The sequence below is a fragment of the Osmia lignaria genome, chromosome 14 (genome assembly GCF_051020975.1).
Source record: "Osmia lignaria lignaria isolate PbOS001 chromosome 14, iyOsmLign1, whole genome shotgun sequence".
Classification (NCBI taxonomy): Eukaryota; Metazoa; Arthropoda; class Insecta; order Hymenoptera; family Megachilidae; genus Osmia; species Osmia lignaria.
Window position 1 is genome coordinate 2,228,608 of NC_135045.1, and position 22,027 is coordinate 2,250,634.

The following is a 22,027-nucleotide window of genomic DNA, read 5'->3' on the forward strand; positions in this document are numbered from 1 at the left end:
CGGCACGAAAGAGGAAAGTAACGTTCGATTATGGAACACATTAAGTGGAAGTTTGAATATTACTCCATCTCGCATCTTTAGATTTCTCGGAAAGTAATAAAGTACGCGAGTGAAACTTCTGGTAAAAACATTGAAACGCGAGTCGACGCGTTCGATGTGTATACCCGTTCGGAATTCTCGCGAAGCTCTAATTATCCTGGCTTGTTCCGAGACACGAGAGCCGGCAAATTCGCGAGGAAATTCGCGATAGACGAGAGGAAAATGTATAAGGAGCGGAAAATACATCTCGAGGGTAAACGATACACTCGTACCGTTCGCGTATCGTTGGAACGCAGCGAGTCGTACAACAATTTGCTTAGGATAGCGACAAGGAATAGAGAAACGAGGGACCAGAGCCCCTGGGATGGCTAAGAGTAAATGGGAAAGAGAAAATTACGTCTGCTAACTCCGACGTGGAAGCGAGAGGCTGGAGGAAAATACCTTACCCGAGTCATTCCATTCTCCTCTTCGCCAGTCTTTCTCTTCGACGAAAATCGTGCCAGTAACGAGCAAGCGACTCGTTCGTCTCGAGAATTATCGAGTTGCTGTAGAAATAATTGCGGTTCTTGTTATTTTAAACTTTGACGTTTATTTGAAAAATTTGCTCGAGTAATTTAAATTAATGATTTTAATATAAATAATTCTTTATTCTTTTTCCATCCGTCTATAATGTTTCGATGATTTTCTGCCCCCTTTTCTTTGTTTCTATAGCTCTTCACGGTTTTCTAATCCACTCGAGTGGAAATATCGAGGGTTAATTCGAGATCGAACAAATTATTTTACTTTCCCTTGAATTTAGAATGATTTTTCTAAAGGTCCTAAACGATCTATGATTCGAAAATTTTAGAAAATTATTATTCGTTTGAAGACGAAATTGAAGTTAGCCAAGCAGCGTAGCAAACGTTTCGTTATTTCAGCGTAGAAGTGAAAATAGCAAGACGATAATTGAAGAAGCTAGCGCCGCGAAACGGAGCGGAGTAAAAGAGATTCGAAGCTCGCTTCGCGATCGCGCGGCTCAAAGTGGATTAAACGTAGTAGAAGCGTACGATTTTTCAGCCTTTCGGTAACGAGCTTTCAGTTTTCATTGTCGATTCGTTCGTTGTCGCGTTTGACCTTAGACCTTCTGAATCGTAGCCGAGGAAAAGCAACGTTTTTAACGATGTTATAACCGTTGTACTTTATCGCGGAGAAACCTTCCCCTCGGCCGTTTCTCTCTCGTAAAGAATTTAAAGCCCCCGAGTTTCCTCTGCTTTTTACAATCTCCATTGCTCGTTGTATGCAAAATATAGGTATCTCGAGCAGGAAGAGAGCCGCGTTGGCACGCGTTTTAACTTTCAACGATAAACAATCTCACGATGCACAGATAGAAAAAGTTCTGGGAAAAAGGAGGAAATGAATCACAGTTTGACCAGTATTTTTATTCATGTCGAAATTCTCTTGAGAATAGAGCGTTAATTGTAATAAGGTTAACTTAAAGTATCGAAGGCTTAAGTCGGAACGTTAAACGAGCTGATAACTCGTCTCGGTTGCTTCTGTTATCATCGACCAATCGCAATCGTTGACGACGTCATCGTTATTTCATGCAACGTGTAATCTGTTCGCGAGACTACAAAGGAACTAGCGAAGTCGTTTCTACGCTCCGGACGTGTTAACTTTTCCCGGCGTATCACAACGTTAAAGCGTCGAACGCGATAATTCGGCGGCTGATAAGCAGAAAAAGGGGACGATTTTACGGTGACGCGATTGAATTTCGTGCAAGAGGGTCCGGTTGGGTTTTCATATTCGGCTTCGATCCCACGAATCGCCCGAGGGAGCTCGGAACGTTTTGGCAGCCGGGAAAATAATAAAAATAGTTTCACCGTGGTAATGGAATCTGTTACTGGCAACCGAAACGAGGGTATTAATAACCCTTGTATTTTTGGTTAACGAAAAATACGTTACGAATCCGTTTGATCATTGTTCCGAAGGTTCGATGATAGATAGAAAAAAATTCGTCGATGCACGAACGAAACGGTTTTCCACTCTAATTTTATTCGAATAATCTTCGGTGATAATTTATCAGTCGGGTGTCGAGACTGAATTCATTTATCGACAAATGAAGCAACCAGTTTATCGGCTATTTCGAATGTTATTTCGCGGTACTTTTATCAGTTAATTATTTCCAGCAGACGTATTATTTGAATTAACTGATGCTTCTATTTTTCCAAGAACATTCCGAATTATTTTATTCCTCATATTCTTTTAGACTTTGATACGTTATTATACCGTATCTCTCGTCGGCTCAATTTAATTAGTAATCCATTAGAAAAATTCAATCGATGGTTAAATGGTAAATGAAATATTTCTATACGTTATAATTGCGTAAACACTGGCAATCTGTTGATTAGTTTCGACTCTGTTTATTCACACTTCTGATCTCGCTTCGTTATTTAATAAATTCACGCTTGTGTATTGGGTAACGTTCGATTTTCATTCTATTTATTCCTGTAGACCGTACAAGTAGATATCTATCGTTCTCGATAGCGTAATTCATTGATCGCTGTGCTCTTGTACTAGTAAAGTGCATATCGATCTAACTCGATTCTTTCGAGGGTATAAGCATTCACGGCATTGCGGTGAAGCGTGTGCACGCGTCGATGAATGCGAAAACTTGCACGGTCATCGACTGCGAGTATTTTGCTATTTACGAGCAGCTGGGTAATTAGCTTCAAGGTTACGCTAGTCGTGCATAAATAAACTCGATCGAAATCGAGCGGTGACTTATCGCTAGGCAATGGAATCAGCTGCTCGGTCTCGTTTTGTACTTTGGTAAAAACATTTTATCTTTTTTCCCGTAAACGCATGCAATTATACGCGAAGCCTGCACCACCCACCTGCATTTCCTTGCGCGCTACGTTTCGCACACCGATGATCGGGACGACGTGTAAAGTTACTTCACTAAAGTGCGTTCGTTCGCGAAATCGCGTGGGCCCCGAAGGACGAAGGCCGGAGCAACGACTTCATTCGTTGCATCGACTTTGTAGAAAGGTTTCACGTAAGCTGAGTAGGCGTTTCGCAATTGACCGTGTAAAAATACTCTGTTCGATACTAGCCTCTGACGTTAGATCGTAGGATAAGTTATTATGTAGCCTGATAAGGACACAAGAATGATTATATTTCGGATATTAACAGTTTCGTTACCGATCCTCCTCTGAGCAACTCGATACTCATTTCCTTTGTAATTAATTTCGTTGATATTCCCTGTGTACTCAGGGTGATTATAGTCATCCACCTCTGATCATCATCTGTGTATTAAGAACATGGAATATAGGAACGGGAATAGAACAAGTAACAGAATAAATTGAATAGATTGGAATTAGTAATGGAATGAATAGCATGGGTTTATGTGCTAATTGGCGAGAATGCGCTTGCCCATTTGTAATGCTTCCACGTCTTATTCACAAGTTGCATAAGCAGGAAGCAATTCGTACAATTTCTTTTCTCTATATTTTTCATGAGTTTATTGTCACACGTAGCTTGCATCCAGGTAATTTAGAATACCTTTCCAGGTCATTTAATTTTGTAATTGCCGATGATTTGTTCTAAGAATAAAAAAGTTGTGCAAGAAGCTTGATATTTCAAGAGAAGCTAGTTCAGCAGCTTTAATAATCATTTCCGAATGACCCGTTCTACTTTTCACTCGATCATCGAACCTCTACACTGATCGCAGACACTAACACAGGGTATTCGAATTTTGTGTACTTTTGCCGTGCAATTTGCGGAAAAACGATCGGCCCGATAGTTATCGATACGCGTGGCACGCGGTGGAAAAAAAGAGGTGAAAGGCGCGGTGTAGACAAATTTTAATTTCCCCGCGGACGATAACTTTGTTCGATCGCGGTGTTCCCAGTTATTTTTGTGTAACGCGAAAGCAAAGCCGGCTATCGACGTTTTTCGATGCCGTGCGTTCTCCCGTACCATCTGCGTTCGCGTTTTACACAAAGCATTTTCCGCAATATTTAAAGCCTGAAATATCGTTCGTTATTTTTTGACGAGACGAAAAAATTGTCGGAGAAAGTAAAGAAAAAATGCTGTCGTTAGATTGGAAAAATAACGATATTTAAAAAAATGAAAAGTAGTAAGGATTTTCACGATTGATACAAAGTAATTTGTTGTAATTTATTGAAATTCGATGGTGGTAAGACGAAGAGGGTCGTATCGAGGGTGTACGAATCTGTTCGCGGTCAGAGACGAGCGATACTTTGATAATGCGTTCGTTCCCCATCGCGTTATCTCGCACATGTAATCTTATCCTCGATCTGTAAACACCGAGAGATAAGTAGCAGCGGATAAGCGGTTACAGGTGGTTCTCCTCACCCTCGCTCTTCCTCTCTCTCTCTCTCTCTCTGCATTCTCTATCACCCTGCTGTTTCTCGCTCTCCCTTTCTCTTCCGCAGCTTCTTCCGCACGCTTCTCATCGTCTTCATTCGGAGCAAGCTCTTCTCAATTTCCAGCTACACGAGCAGCAGGTATTCGCGCATACCTTGTTGGCGAGGGGATAGAGCAGCGATTCGATCGAGATTGAATGGCATGCTGCCTGGTGTATTCGATAGTTTCAATGGCCTCGTGTTTTCCTCGGTAAATCCCTGAGCATTTTCTGCTTTAATCCTTTATACCCTTTGCACAAGTTCGAGGTAACATATTCACCGTGCGATAGAAAAACTTGAATCAATCAGAAGTATATTATACCTACTATTCGATGTTGATTTTCTCTTTGAGGTTATCTGGTAAAATACACTTTTGGGTTGAAATCGAGCGTGTTTGTAAGCGAAATTGGAATGGCAAACTATCGAAAACATTGAGTAACCTTGGACGAGGTTTGCGTAAGAGCCGCGAGTTCAGAGCGTAATATAATAAACAAATACCATTGATTTACAACCGGCTGTTGATACGGGAGCTGTTCCCGATAAGATAATCGTTTCACGCTGTGCTCTGTATTTTGTATAGGAAATATCAGGATCGTTTTCACGTGTGTCGGTTCGATTAATTTGTCTAATTATAGCACCCTTGCGAGGTCGAAGCTCACCCTTGAAGGTGAAAACTTTTCCAAATTACTTTACCGGTGGGAACGATCGCGAACGGTCGGATGGAAAATGGGTGATATTTTCGTTAGGATAATCTTAGAATATCGTTTGGGCTGCAGACGAGGCCGCGGTAGCTCGGGGCATTTCAAAAAGAGCAACACTCGAATTGGCGACGGATGTAACCGCGTGAAACTGCAACGTGTGCGACTCGTTTCGTTCTCCTCTTTCATCTTTCGCTCGCTCTGCACGAGTGCATGCGTCGAAACAAGCAACGTGGCTAGAACTGCACGACCGCTCGAACCAGCCTAGTCGACGCTGCATCGGCAGACAACAAGGTGGTAGTGGTAACACGCTACTTTAGGGTCAACGCATTGCCAAGGTGGCGGCCATGTGGCACGTTCTGGCGCATGGCAAAGCGCTTGCGTGCACACCCGACCCGGCTTATCCTTGATTGGCTGCCTCGATGCATACATCGCACCAGCCTGCTGCACTTCTCCACTCACCGCTATTATTAATCCCTTTACGGGGACACCGGCTATCCTGAAATCCAGATAAACCTTATTCCTTCTTTCTCTATTTTTCATTTTATCCGTTTTCCAGCTGTACGCGCCCCATCTTCCAAGTAGAGTCACAAATTATTATCGCGAGTAGTCGTCTTCGGGTCGTAAAATTCTTAAGAACCCAAAGAATCCGATCGTTGAAGTTTAAATTTATGGGAAACAAGGATTTCAAATAATTGCTAGGAGTGCATACAAAAATATTTCATCAAATGCATTGTATAGTCCTGGCGGTGATTAGAAATGCATTCAACGAAAAAAAAAAAAAAAAAAAAAAAATTACGTTAAATCACGATCGACGTTCAACAGGAGGTTTAGCGAATCCGATACAATAGTGGCTACTCGAGTTTATCAATTGCCTCGGGTTCGATAGTAGTTTCGAGTTTGTTGATTAACACGTTCGTTACCAGCACTCGTTTGGAAAACTGTATTCTACAAATTGCTGGTTTTTTTTCGTTTTTTTTTTTTTTTTTTTTTGTATAAAATACGAAATGAAGAATATAGCTTTGTTGATTCGCGTTTAAAAATGCTGGTGCGTCAATTCAGCAGACTGAATGTTAGTTTTTAATATTAATAGCTGAAGATAGTTTCATTTATATGTTCCATTACACTTTGAAACAGATCTCGTTTATTTTGAAGTCATGGAAACTCGCGTTTGACACACGTGTGTGACATAGGGTGGTCTTTCACAAAAAATTAGAACGCCTGTTAACGAACGAGTGTTAACGAGTTGTCTAACCAGTATTTTTAATCCTTGCTTTGAAACGGGTGCGACGATAGCTACTTCACAATTTAATTTCGTTTAAAATCCCCTTTCGCTCCGGGGAAGACACGCTTGAGAAACCATAGAAACTCAGGTTCCAACGAGAAAGTAGACTCGTTAAGAAGAAAAGTACGTGTAACGAAATCAGTTTCGTTATTTTAAACCGATAAAAACAGTTATACAGGGAGGTAAATTGTAAATAAATCTTCTTAGATACAATAAAAAGCAACAAGAATTCTTCGGCGTAGTTGATTTTTCGCTGAGTTTGCTTGAAATATCGCTGATTCGAGGCGCGATTTATTGTGAAATGAAACGAAGGAGTTTCCAGTTGTAACGCGATATCGCGTTATCGATGAATCGTATCTACCTGTTTAAACGTCAACGTTCCCCCTCGGTTGACAGTACTTTATGAACTGCGAACGCTTGCTAAGAAGAAACTGGCGCAAAAGCAGGGCAAAAGTTGAGCAGAATCCAGCGAAAGGATTAAGAGCATCGAGGCCACGGCATAAGTAGCGCATGAACGAAACGACGCGACGCGACGCGACGTTTGCGATGCGACGTAATGCAGAAACTGTCGTTGCAGTTTTCAAACATCTTTATTGCGACCGGCAAAGCAATAAAGTTTCGAGATTTCATATTAACACTTTCATGCTCGGCCTCGCCTATTCGTTACTTCGATATTAACTTTCTGATATCATTCGAATCTATACAAGTTCAACACAATGCATGGATTATTAACACCTTACTAATTACAGTACATTTGAATTTTATTAACTAGTAAAGATTTATTACATAATTGCTTGCCAGTCAATAACCTCTGCCATTAAGGAATCTATTAAGGCCGGCTTCCGGTAAGGTGTTAATAACCGTGATTATGAACCGATCACGAGGCGGGTCAATTTGTAACCTCTTGATAAGAAAAGGAAAGAAAGTTAGACGGGGCAAATGTTTATATGAAATAATAGAGTATAAAGGAAACGGAGATTATTTCTTTCCATTTTATTCGTTTTATTAGGCGTGCCACGATAAATTCCGGTGGAAAGATCAATTCGTTCGGTGCAACGACAAATCTCGTTGCCGAATAAACGGTGAAGCAAGCGTTGATTCAAACCTTTTTCAGAACGTATTAATTAAGTGAAATACTCGAGCGTCCATTGACGTCAACGAACTGGGATATTTTTAGCGTTTCGCGAATTTATTCAACAAATTCAATATCGAGGAAAGAAGGACCAATTAGTAGACCTTTATTTTCATGGATGTTCGCGTTCCATTTTTCATCGTTCACGCAGGTTAAACGTTGCGGTTTTGTTGCCGTCATATTCGAATACGTACGATCACAATGTGTATATTTAAAAATGAAATCAAGTCGATCGAACGACGAACGAGTGAACTCGTTTTGCTCGATTGAAGTTCGGTGGACACTGGTTGGTACCATAAGCAACCGTGCGTCGCCGATTCACCGTACGGAAGAATCGTGGTGTATCTATAGGGGAGAATAGCGCGATGAGCAAAGTCTAAGTTCCCCTAACCCAATTAGGTCGACTCGAGGATGCGATAAATTATCATCGTAAGCGGTGCTATTGGAGTCCGTCTGGCGCCGGCGTTCTTTTCGATCGCTTAGTATTTAAAAAGACGCTCTTCGCGTGCCAAAAGATACGCGTCTATTCTATTCATTCTTATTCTACATAAATTACACGAATCTATATCATTTTTCTCTCATTCTTCTCTACTTTCCTTCTGTTCTGACAGAACTTAATAATATCGCGACTTTAATATTTTTCATTGAATTTCCATTTAAATCTTGTTTCTTTTATCAACCAGGCTCGATTGTTCGTTGAGTTCTCGCTGCGTGTTCTAGTTAGACAGAATAGTTTGCGGTGTCACGAGCAGTCGTTTGGCTAAAAAGAACCGTAGTATTATACATCCGGAGCTGCGTACCGTTACGTGGGATTGCTCTGACAATAGGGTCGTGAGAAAGCGGTCGACGCAAGTCGAATTGTTGTATCTACTTGGTACCTTCTGTCGTAATGTAGTACCCGCGTTGCACGTGTTTCAGATGCCTGTCGGGCTCGTACGAGAAGGTCCGATTTAAGCTGGTCATTTAATTTTATCTCGCGATCGTAACCTCGCGCAACGAGTATCCTCTTGCGGTGCGTTCGTATCAATTCGGAGCGTAACACATTTTCGCAAACGAAGATCAACATTTCGATGATTTATCGAGCTGGAATCGTCTCCCTTAATCGTTTTACTCCTCTCGATTTTACTTTCAACTCTTTCAACCACGTTTTCTTTTCACTTTCCTCGCATTTCTCTTGTTCCCTTTCAGTTTTTCCGTTTCCACGTCCCGCTCGAAAGGTTTCCCTTCCGGTAGCACGGACCACTCGACTAACTGGATGTTGGCTTCTCGGTCTTAGCTTCTGGCGCGGAACTTCCATTTAATTAACCGGCAACTCGCGCCGCGATACTTGGTCTATCGTCTCGTGCCGCTTATCCTCGTTCATCTCGACGAGAAAGTTTGGCGAGAGAATGCTCCTTTTTCTTCCGCCAGCAAGAACTCCGTGATTAGAGTTTGTTATCGCTCGTACGCGTAAATCTACACTCCCGGAGATACTTGATTTAAAATTTTAATTCCGAAACGCGCTGAATCGTTGAGAACATTTGCCGCACGTTCACGATCGAGAGCCGCCTTTTGGCGAGTCTCGAATTCACCGATCAGACGGATCGAACGATAAAACCCGTTCGAAAGTTGCCATTTAATCCATTAAGCGTGATTTCGTTCTGCGAGCGGTTACGTCGGCCAAGCGATAATTAAATTGAACCGCGAGGCTGGTATCGAGGAGAGGACGTCGAAGGCGTCCCGATAGAAATTCTTCGGCTCGAACGAATTTCCTTCGTCTCGGTGCATCGACTTCTCAGTGAAATCCTTCGTTGCTGTTGGCACGCGTTTTGCTAAGTGGAAGTTACGATGGAATCGGTATTGCTGGAACTTGATTCCTAGTAACGTTAGCGGATTTGAAAGGCATGGCTGGAATTGTTTTCTCGAACGGCACGGCTCCCAATGCGAGTCTATCGATTCTCGTTGCTCCTTTTACACCAGCTTTCTCCGGCTCGATTCCTTCTACATTGTTGCGGTAGTAAATTTTTTTCTCCGACGGAAGATTGCACCGGATGAAATCGGAAGAATAGATACCAAAGGCGTTGTATATTCTTGCCGGGAATGTATGATTGGAAACGTTCCAACGACGTTAACGTACAGTTGAAATGCCTCTGTGAAAGTACTACGATTTATTTGCATCGTAACGCGTTAAGAGAATAATGGTCAAGGTTTGATTACAGGATCATTTGGGAGAGATGAAATTTTAAATAAATTTACTTTGTCACTTTGCAATTCCCGATATAAGATATGATTCGTAATAACAATTTTATTGCTTCTCTTTTACAACAGTGATAAATAAACACAAGGGAGAATAAACAAAAACAGAATCGTCTGTGCAATGTACACATCCCTGTTACCGTCAACATAATATTTGTACATCGTTTTATCGTTGTATACTTTTACAATTCGTATCGCGTTATTGTTGCACTGTTTACTTGGTCTAAAATCAATCATTGCATTATGACGCAGATGGTGTGTCACGAATAACGATCCTGTTATCAATTACTTTCGAAAAGGAATATCGTACGTTCTTCGATATCCGTCTGAATGTCGAGGCAATCAAATTAATTCAGTTAATGCCGTTAATCGATAACGTTCCGAGCGTCCGTACTCGTTAACAGTTATCGCGTCGAGATTACCTTTTCCGATAACGCGTCGAATCGCGTTAAATACATGGCGCGATATCCGAGCGGGTTGTTCGTAAAATAATTAAAAATCTTTCATTGTCGATAGCTCGGTCGAAGCACGAGACGAATATCGAATTCCGTTTGAATCGTTGACAGAGGAAGCTAGGATGGATGAAGGGAGGGTATTAACGACGGTACACAGTTGGATGGCGAAATAACGAGGATACCGGGACTCAACGATATCTGCACGCCCGCAACGGGACGCATCCCTCTTTTTTTTTTTTCTCCCCTTTCCTTTTCCATCCCTTTTTCTTCCCGTTCGCTCGAAACCTGTCACCATTAACGTTCCACCCTCGTTCTTCCTCTTCTTCTTTCTGTCTCGTCGTGTCTTCTCGAAATTATTCACGATTTTCATTCATCTTCCGCCTCGTTTGTTTTCCTTCGCGCGATTCCTGCTGGTCGAGAAATTATTGCGGGGTTTAAAGAGAACCTTCAGTATTTCTCAGTTAGTAATTAGTGTAACAGTAAAGGAGGTTCCTGTCCAATATCGTCGAATGTATTTACAATAATCGATAGACATTGTAATTAGGAATAATTAGTTCACCTTTTAGGAAAGATTACATTAATAACAAAACGTTAATCTAAAGGCCATGTTTCAACGATTCGATTGTCTTGCCGGAATCTATTTCAGAATATCTTCGAGGATATTTGAACACGGAGTTACCTGGAGCATTGATATCGCGAATGATACAAGGGTCTCTCGTAGTTCCTGCTCGTGGCTGTTATCGCGTCCCGTTCGATGGTAAAATTTTCAAGTACCCTTTAACGTTCTTCCTCTACGATTGCGATTACGAGTTAACGGGGTCGCGGTTGAATTCCGCCGTATTGTATCCGATGAAACTTGTTCGGTTTGAAAAGCCGCGATCTTGCGATTCTCCGCATTGAAATACCTATTTTTAGGAATTTCTTTTTTCTACATTTTCTTTTAACCACACGAAAGTCTACCCGAGTGTTCGCGTGAATGATAGAGGAACGAAGCGTTTTCGTCGGGCAACGAAATCGTGATGAAATCGGGTGTTAGCCAACGATTATGCACTTTTATACAATCCTCTTGTTTTCCTCCTTGGAACGTTTCCTGGTGTCGGCTCGTCTCCGAGGTTAGGCGGGTCGAGGCAGCGAACGGGTACGGTTCGCTACGTTCAAACAAGGGTTAAATATAGACCGATCGCGGAGTAGCTCACGAACGACGATGAACAGGCTACCTTCTCTCCGTGGCTCGCTAGCGTACCGTAATTATGCGACAATTACAAAGCAAGGACATGGTTCGCACCGACCACGTTCCAACACCGACCATCTTCCATCTCTTTCACTTTACCGACGTTTCTACCATCCAACACTCCGTCCGTTTAACGAGCTACCATCGCGGAATTCGAGGGAAACCATTTACCGGTAAACAGTCTCTGTAATGCTATCAAAAGTAGTAACGGAGAACGAACCGTGCCTTTACCGCACGCTAATGGTGTCCATAGTTGTAACTTTGACGACGGGATCGTTAACGCAGTCGGAACGATGCTTTTATTCAAACATTGCATCCCCTGAAATGGTGATTATTTTAGGAAAAAGGGATAAGGTTCGAGGTAAACATTTTCAATTTAGATAGTTATAAATAGCACCCGATCGGAGCTTCTTAATATTTCCTTTTGTTATTAAATCGAACCGATCGGTATTACCCACTAATCGCTATTACCTCGTTCTCCTCTAATTGTATAGCTAGGCGAATCAGGTCGATGTATTCGATCAGGTTCGTGCTCGAAGCGTAATCTTGCCTGGTGAAATTCGTGCCGGAGTATGTAGCTCGTTTTCCTGATCAATTTCTATTTTTTCTTACAAACCGTATTATTCGCGAGAATTGCAACCGAGTTTGAGATATTTTTTTTTGAAATAATTAATGAGAGGAATTTGGGAAAATGGTATCGTGAAACGTGTCTTGTCGAGGGATTGTTCTAATTTATTAATCGAACCCGATGAAATCGCGTTGATTTCGGGTGAGCGATGGCGGAGCGGGATGAAAATTATACGGTTGCTCGAAAGCTGGATCGATCGTGGCTAAGTTTGCTCGCGAAATAAATATCCGGCAAATTGAATAGGCTAGCGTGTCGTGCTCTACAACGTGCTTGTTAATTGTATTTGTATAGGTATCGTATAACATTGATGCGCAGGTGATTACCAAAAACGGTAGGGGGTAGGTCTCGTACCGTCCTGGCTAATTTACCGCTGAAAATCGATTGGCTTCAATTTTAATGCACCATTGTTAAAACAAAGTCGACGTAGAAAATATTTCAAACGCGTTGAAATTTTTCAATCGAACTTATGGTAAACATCGAGTTAAAAATAGATTAAATTACTGTAACCCTAAATCTTTGAAAGTCGACGGAAGTTTTGTAAACAAATTTTTCTGTTTAATTTTCAGTGCCTCTGCGAAGTGATGACCTGTTTAATCTCCGACTCTTGAGAACGCTTCGCTTGCTGATCAATATGTGGTGAGTCTTATAGATATATCAAATTCTATTTTAAAGCAATTAATCGATCGCCAGCCTTTTCTCGAAACACCTATGAAATGCATATTTACACATGCTGTGACCGCGAGATAATCGTATCGATCGTTTAACGAGAATCGGTTCGCATTCATCGTCGCGATCAAATATTTGCCGATATCTCGTCGCGCTCCCCACGGTATACCGCAATATTTTCACGCGCGGCTATTAAAGATCCTGACGCGTAGGGAAACAAAGGGTGTTTAAACGAGGTTAATGGGGGGGGGAAGGAAAAAAGAATGCGGAGGAGAATTTTTCAGCGATGTTACGGGTCAAGCAGCCAGGATATAATCTGTTGAGCGGAATCTCTGGTAGAAATTGCTAAAAGCGAGCGCAAGAGCGTCGCTGGTGGCGTTTTCTCCTCTTGACGTAACAGCGAGATAGCAATCCTCCCGCGGTACCCTAATTAAATTGAATCACGAAATACCCGGAGCAGGAAATACCCAATGAAGACGTACATTAACAAATTAAAGTGCCTTCTCGTTCGAGGTATCCTTGGACATTTGCCAGTCTTCCTTTAAACGTTAATAAAAAGAATACAGATGGAGGGAAAAAAAAAAAAAACAACTGCCCGGTCTGTCTACAGGATTTTTGTCTCTAGTCGACCACGGTGAAAAATCTGATACTCGTATCTATTTTGATTTTTTCCACGCGTCGAATCGATCCGTTTCTAGGTGGATGCATAATCGACGTTCGCAAAGGCGAATTCACTTTGCCTCAACATTGTTCTTGTTCCTTGGTCCGTAGTCGCTCGAACTCTGACCCGTTTCTAAACGGATGTTATCCTGGCTGTTCGGGTTATGCTATGCTCGCGTATCGATCGCTTTCACCCCACTGTGTTACCTTCCTGGCCAACGATTTCCCCGATACCGGAGATCGTGCTGAAATTGAGGTAAAATATGCGAGCTACGATCTCGCACGGATCAACGAGAACCGGGATTTTCTTCGGAATAAAGAAGCAACGTTATAAATGCACACCATTAAGGATACCGATCGCTCTAACAGTAGGTGTTCAACAAATCGAATTCTTCCTTTTCTTTTATTTCAAAAATTATACATACTTTCGAGAGGTAAAAAATTAAGTGCAGGAAGATTGTTAGCTTTGCTCAACCATATTGCTACCCTTTAAGATATCTCTGGTAGCGTACTAGTTATTAGCTACAATGTTTCATATAAAGACCATGAATTCCATGTAACTCGTGAGGGTTAAAGTGTGAAATTAAAATAAGTAACGCGGGTAGTTTGGTCAGGAAACGCGTTTTTTTTAAAAAATATTTATATGTTCGTTTTCGAACGGATACCGATTAAATGGTAAAACGCGACTCGCGAGATAGCCAGGCCGCAAATACATAGGTGGACGCCGGGCTAAACCGGCGTCGTCGGTAGTACGAGATGAATCAATAAACCACGGCGTCGTGATCCCGCATGCCGAACATTTACGCGGACCCGTCCTGCCACTTTGTCGTTTATTTTTCGCCGGCCGTGGAAAAACTCGGGAAAAATACTCGATCGGAGCGTGTCCTAAAAACCTCTGCCCGCTCTTCGCGAATTGCTTTTCGTTCGATCCACTTTTTATGATCTTCCCTCGTTCCTTTTTTTTCATCTTCTTTTTACCTTCATCTCCACTCTTGCTTCGATCGTTTTCGTATCACCGTGGACGAGCTATGAAACGACAATCATCGCGATGCGTCCCCGCTAGAAAATATTACAATAAATTTATTGAAAATCGCTTTCTTTCTGATCTATTCTAAATCTCTGCTTAAACGCTTGTATCGCTTAATTAATTCATCGCCATTAAGAGAAGCGAACGAGCGAAGAAGTCGATTTAATCGAATTCGAAACTTTCCCGGACGTTTTATTAGGTATCCAGAAAGATACGACTTCCTCGTTCCCCCGGGCGAGAGGAACGATAACGAAAGTCGTGCTAGTTTGTACGGTATACGAGGGCTGTCTAAAATTGGATTTCGTACGAGTGGAAAAAGCGGGATTAGTCGCCGGGTCCGCGAACTGCGACAAGGGAGGAAGTTGTTAGTCACGTTCATGACCATCCGGAGAATGACGACGTAGTTTAGTTGGCAGGACGTTGCTGCGGATTTATTACGTCCCCAACGGGGATTCGACCTCGACAATGGCCACCAGATTCTCCTTACTTTAGTCAGTTGCGTTATACCTTGAAAAGAATCACCGTAACAACCAACCCCGTGTTAATTGCATTATCATCGTGTCAACCGTCCAAGTTCGCGGAGTCTTCCTTTTCAAATGGTACGCTCTCTAAATTTTTGCTCGCGTTTCATAATCGTTCATTTGAATTCAGTAGCCGGGCCAGTGTCGAATTAGCCAACCGCGTAATAGCCGGCTTTTCCGTTCAGTTTACCGAAATGGATGTTACTTTTCGCCATAAAGCTCGAATAACGATCTGTAATTTCAGGTACGCCGGCCAATGTGCCGCAATTCGCACACCGGTTTGTAATGTTTCTCTCTCCTCGACTGGTACACTGTTCCCACCTTTACTCGTTTCTCCGTTTGTCTACCTGTCGGTCTGTCTGTCTCGTAGCGGGTTCTCTCCTGTTACAGCGAGTCGCACGCGCGTGCACCCTATTCATCTCGATTATTATACTCTCCGCGGCGGGATTTCATAAAAGCTCGGGCGCAACGAACGCGTTGCTCCCTGACCTGCTTTTATTATTTTCTACACTCCGTCCTCTCGCCACCTTTCTTTTTTTTTTCCTGTTCCGTTGTTAATTGCCAGGAGCAACAGGTTCATCTAGCCCGAATCCACCCGCGGACCGCGTTCCAGATGACCCTTACGCGAATCTCTTAGATCGCCGTTGTCCACGTATATTCTTTAACGCATTTTGATAATTAACATATTTGCTTGCAATTAGAGGGACTTCGAAATTTTCTGTACTTGAGAGTTGATATTCCCAACTTTTGTTTCTTCGAATTTACGAAATAAGGACTTAAAAATCAGTCTTTCTATCAGTTTACTCTTGGCAGTGTGCTTCCAGCTGTTGGTCCGGAAAGTCGGCGACGATCCAACTTACAACGAATAAACAGTTCCAGCTCGTTTCGTCCGATGATCCCTTTTCGAACGAACACCCCTATGTAATCAAGCGTTTCTCTGTATTCTCGTGAACGACTAACGATCGAAAGTTTCGTTGAATTTGTCGAGCAATCTCGTCGAATCAACCGGGGCCTAGTTCTCGTTCACGCTTTCGTAGTATAGATTGAGTTTCAAAGAGTCGAACTGGTCGAAGAAGATCGATCTTCTTTTTCATCCCCTCGACGGGGTTGTAACTGTGCGTGTAACAGGGTACGAGGTAAACTCGCGTTTACTAATTGACGAAACTTCGAACGATGTCTGTTGGATGAACCGTTTATCGGCTTCGACGAGTTTCTGCCTCTCGTAGATAAGCTCCGATAATGCGAGCGAAAGCGAGATAGAACAAATTCCCGAGCGAGAAGGGGACAGAGATAGGGTGATAAATCTTTAATACGATTTCAATCGAACTGCATATAATTTAACAAGTGGTATACGCGTTTATACACTGTCGATGAATTAACTGCGACGAGGCAAACGAACATAGGGGTAAATTATATACGAAACGAAATCCCTCCATATTTGGAAACCATTCGAAAATTCAATGTTAAATATTTGAAAAACTGGAGTAAAAAAACGTATGGAAACGTAAATCCAAGAAATTCAAGCGTGATCACTGCGACCCGCCCTCGACCCGCTGATAAACGAGGAAATTAAACGGTAATTAGCGGCGGTCGATCCGAAATCGTCGAGTTGCACTTCCGTGACGCAATCGACAACGACGTGGAATGGATCGCCTCAATTTGTCCGATTGAAACTATCCGGACACTATGCTCGGAATTCCTATTAACCTTTCTCGATCTTCGTTTCTCCCTCTCTCTCTCCCCCTAGTTACACCCTCCCTTACACCGTAGAGCTTGCTCGTTTTCCCGTGTTCGCTATATCTCTGTCCACCCCTATCGACGACCAGTTTGGGTCTGCGTGGCGCGATATTTCATTCGAAATGCCGAGAGAGGAATCTTAGATCGATCCCTTTGGCCTCCATTCTCTTGCGTGTCCCTTCGTTACTCGCATTTGTACACGTCGCTTTCGCTTCTACCCTCGCTTTTCCCTTTGTTCACTTTCCACGGAATTTTCAGACATTTTTTTTGCTACCAGTTGTTACTTTACAGGGGAAATTAGGCTTTCTGGGTCGATTTAGTTTTAGACGAATAGTTGAATTATTGAATTATTAACGTCAAAAATAATAGTGTCAACGTGTTACATTGACCCATACCTTAGCAGGCGAGAGAAGAACGAGGTCCGTTGGCAAATCAGTTGATAAACCTGTTCGAATCGGTACGGGTATCAACTCAAAGCCCATTAAAGTTAATCGAAGTCGGTTCAAGTCAAAGTCCATTGACTGAAACTACTAGAATACGTTTTAGGAAGTCCTTAGACTACACCGAAGTTTCTCTTTGAATCCGAGAAATTTGTTTGATCGCCAATTAAGTTCTCTTTGGAAATTCACTATAAATGAATAATTAGCTTAATTGGAGCTCGTCGAACTATAATCGTCGAAATCAAAGTTAAAATAACAATTACCACCGTGGAAATGAAATTTAATGAACAAAATTACTTAATTTATGTCCCATCTGATACAGAGAAAATATGTAATTTAATATGTAAACGTGTAAAAGCTGTAAATGCTGTAGGGGAAACGTTAATAAATATTATAATGATACAGTTTACTACTCGTATCAATTTTCATACCGTTGATAAACCAATTAATTAATCGTTCATTTCGAACGAAACGTCGAGAGATACAGTTTGTGTTCTCGTCAATGGCGGTCGATGTTCATTTATATTAATCGTTCCGTTGGTCCCGGTTGAAAATCAGTTCGAACAGAACGTTGACGTGATATTTGAACTGAAAATGCGGGATCTATCTTAGCCCCTCGAAGGTATTCGCATTTATTACGAGGTTTATTCCGTCGAGCTTGCCGCGATCGGGTATATAACCGGCGCAAACACAAGCCGCCTCGCTTTCATTCACAGTCCGGAAATCAATTATTCATGCAGGATTCCCTCCTCTGAATTCTCGACGGCCGCTTCTTCTTCCACGGACGCGTTTCACCTCGGCACGATTGGATTCGAATCGTTGGCAAAGCCGCGTTAAAAATCGAAATAGAAGAAAAGAGATGGACGAGATGTTGCAAGCTAGCTTTTCTTTCGTTTCAACATTCTCCTATTTACCGCGAGACCACTCGTCCCCTTTTCACTTTTCCTACCGTTCAGGAAACTCTAATGGCGCGGATTTACCGACAGAAAAGAGAGAATACGCTCGAAATAGACAGAGGTATCGTTGAATGGGTAATTCGAAGTTCAGGTCAAAGCTGAAGACGAAGTTTCCGAACGGATACCTATTTGTAAGGCAACACGTGTACTAACGAACAGTTCGATTCGCCTCGCGTATACTTTCGTTATTTTCAACAGAATTGTTCCGTGCTCCAAGGAATACAAGGAAGAACAGGAATTCGATTTCATTGCTGGTGATTTTAACGCCGTTCTCGAGTCAAAGGCGCGAAGTTTCCGTGATTAAAATGAAAATGAAATTAGAAAATTTCTATCAATGAATCAATTTCCAAGATAAAATCTTTAGAATTAATTTCGTCTCGCATACAATTACTTATTCGAATCGATAAAATCAAGTCGCAAGGATGGATCGCGTTAAATTTCCCATGATCGAGGCAGCATCCATCGTGGAAAGATTCTTGGGACTCGTTAACGAGACGAGGGACGGAGCCCGAGCTTTGTTCGAAGTCGGAGGGTTTTGGACACAGAGGACAAGAATGTCGGTGTACGATGGAATAATGGATAACTCTGCCAGATAATCCGTCCGTGTTGGTTGTTGGCAATCGATGACAGGGCAATGGAAGAATGACGAAAAGAGGGATGGAAACGAGAGAGGGAATAAAGGTTCACGGGTCATTGGTTTCTCGCAGCGGAGGCACGGTAACGCGCGAGTTATTGTCGCACACGTGTCGGTTCGCGAGCAAATTGGCTTCTAACGAACAGCCGGCTAAATCGAAGCTTGCACGAGTTACCGGAAAAGCTTTCGAAAAATAATCTCTCTTTCTCTCTTCCGGTGTACCGTTCACGGGATTGGATCGACGTATCGGATCAAATTGGAGCTCCAATCATTTTCCTTTTTCCTCCCCTGTTGCTCGTCCGACGGTGAACGATGTATCAAACTACTTCCTTTGCGATTTTATTTATTTAAAATTTCTTTCTCTGCTATTAACAATTTTAGAGATAATAGATATTTACATACGGGACACTCGAAACGGAAGGGTTAACAATGTCCATACGGATCGCGTGTCATTTGTCGTTCATTTACATTACAACGTGGCGGGTGGTTCGTTCCCGCGGTCCAATTGATGAATCAATTAATCCGAAATCGAGGGGTGTAATGATTTTGTATCGGTAAGCGGAGATTTATCGCGTCCTCGAGAGGGTGCCGCAATTTTTCATTATTGATACATGGTCCGAGCGGTGGCGCGACAAAGTACAGGATGTTCCGCCATCCCGTGTAACCCGTTCGAAGGATAGATAGCTCCTTTTTCCTGCGATCTCGTCCTCGAGATACATTAATCACTGAAAGTTTTCAAGGTTGCGCCCAGTACGTGGGTTCCCCGTGGTTCCATTGAAATTTCGACAAAATTCATCATTCTTATCTGAATTTTAAAAAATGCTCATTTCGAAATCGATCCGTTTTCGTTGGATGACCTTTCGAACTTTCGATCGCGAGTTTGCTTTTATTTCAAATTGTCCTGGCACGGTCGCGACCTCGACGCGGGTCAACGTTGCTCGAATAAACGTTTATTAATATTACATTGTGTTTCGGTAGACCATTAATAATCACGGGTTAAATTAGTTACGCGCGCGCGCACACACGAAATGAATTGGTAAGTTCATCTGGTGGGAGGTAGGTAGTAATTAATTTCGACCTCGCGTAAGCGAATGTAAATTGTGGCTCGGTCAGGTATCGGGGTCACGTATTCATCGATCGAGAAACTTGCTTTTTGCGGATTCTCCTAAACAGCCCCTGAAGAAGGAAACAACCCCTTTACGCTTCCATAAAAGCGCCGTTTGCTTGGCGAGCTTGTAAATTAATGACTCGGTGAATCGTTGTACAGGAAGTTTACAGCCTTGTGAAAATTGCTTCGATAACTTTCAGCTGATAATGAAGCAACAAAGTAAATGCAGTTTCAGGGATTCTGGGGAAACGTTTCGAGCAGGTCAGTTTTCACGGGTTTCGATCAGATAAGGATATTCTGAATCGCTGAGAGATCAAATATTTCGACAAGATAGGACGTTCAACGTTCGTTTTTCTCTACCATATAAAGGGTGGTAATATAATTCCTCAATTTTATATTTTCTTCTAAAATCTGACTCATGATATGAAAATTAACCATAATACTACCATTTTATTTTTTTACTGATAAATCATTCGAAGGAATAAATTTCATCCGATTTAGAAAACTCTTATCAATCGGCTTAATTTCTGGCCAGGTTCGACGGAGGTTTCTCGCGTGGCGGAATTTCTCCGGGATCTTTTATCACGCGGCGTTTACACCGGAAAGGCCTCTTGGGGTAGGAGGGTTTCTCGGAAGGTTGAATCTCGTACATGTGTTTCATCCTCGCCGTATTCTCCGCTCGAACGAGCCTCTGCATCGCCTTCTCTTTCCCTCTCCATCCCCGTCTTCTCGGCTAGTGGTAGTCCTTCCAATTACCGAATGCAAATATTGCCGCGACGTTGCCTGAAAAGGTGTTCCCTCCTTTTCCTTTTACCCGTTCTTCGCCACGATTACGCGGCAATTAACCGATTCGCTCGATTTCGCGATTTCGAGCCGGTCGTTCGATCAGGGTTATTCTTAACCAAGCGTCATCTCTCAAACCCTCTTACCAATGATCAAATATCGGGAAATGAAATCGATGCTCCGATTTTCGACGATTCTTTCACACGCACGGAGAAGCACGCGAATCGAAGCTTCTCTGACTTTCACTGTTGTTGGTTTTATACCGGAAGCTGATTGTTTTCTTTCAGGCGATTTAGAATTGGTTCCCGTTTACTCTTTTGTTCTCGTTTCGCGAATTCGTCGAACGAACTCGGTTTCGGGGTTTATTTTCATTGGGATTTTTCGGCGAATCACGGGAAGCTGGTAGGAAGCGAGTAGAAAATCTATCCTATTGTTTACAGTATATTGTTTCTCACGGTTAACGAGTGTGTATACGTAATCGTGAGCGAAAGGGTGGAAGAATGTTGATAAAGATTGGCAGGGGACTCGCGTGGCATTCGTCTGGCGTCGAACCGCGTGCAGGGAATCGTGTATTGTACCCGTTATTCTCGCGATCCTCGTGTTCCAAGTAATGCTAACATTAGCCGAGACACGTATCAAAAGCGTTCTGTGTATCACGGCCGACGGTCGAATCACCGTACGAATCGTGCCGGGAAATCGTTGGAAGCTCGCCAATCCGTGTCGGTCTTTTTAAAAGCGAATCCGTCGCGTGCTACGGAAATCGATAGATGCTCTCGATTCTTGCGGGCAAAACATTGATTTCGTCTGACCGTCGATTCATTTGATTAGACCGCGATCGAACGCATCCCTTTTTCTTCCTTCATTAGCAAATGATTTAATTAACCATTCATGAACGAATCGTTCCTCTTTATAACGAGTTTACGTTTGAAAATGTTTCATAAATAAGAAAAGGCGATTAGTCTTCGGCGCAGGTGTCTTCGTTGTTCGAGAACCCTTTTCATAGGTTCTCTCTGCTTACTATGGTAGACTTATAGTTCATGCAACACACCTATCATACGTAAGGAAGTCTCGACCCGGTATACACGTACACACATGGTTACCGCTGTCACGGAGTCATTCTGAAGTGCATACAGGTTCCTCGTGTCCTCGTTTTCTTACCGTTTTATCCGGCAACAGACGTACTCGAGTGTAGAGTTTCCCAAGAGTAAATGGTCTTTTGAAATTAACTAATTTCTCTGGATCTTCGTTCCTCCGGTAATTCAACGTTCGAACAATGATCGACGATACCAGATGCTTCCTGGATCAGGTGAAACCGCATTTTCTGGTTTTTGCCGGTTGCATAAGCCAGCGGGGAGTCGCGTTCCGATAGATGCTTGCTGTCAAGCG

At 42.6% G+C, this 22,027-nt stretch overlaps 1 protein-coding gene across 6 annotated transcripts in view; it reads left to right on the forward strand.

Annotated features, from left to right (window-relative positions):
• LOC117607239 (uncharacterized) overlaps positions 1–22,027 on the forward strand; it is a 174,488-nt gene that overhangs the window by 18,159 nt on the left and 134,302 nt on the right. For 5 of the 6 annotated variants that reach the window (XM_034330687.2, XM_034330685.2, XM_034330689.2 and 2 more), the window contains one exon: positions 12,676–12,745. The exons of the other annotated variant lie outside the window; for it this stretch is intronic. The gene's annotated coding sequence lies outside the window, so the exon portion shown is untranslated. The remainder of the gene's footprint in view (positions 1–12,675; positions 12,746–22,027) is intronic. 6 annotated transcript variants of the gene reach the window in all.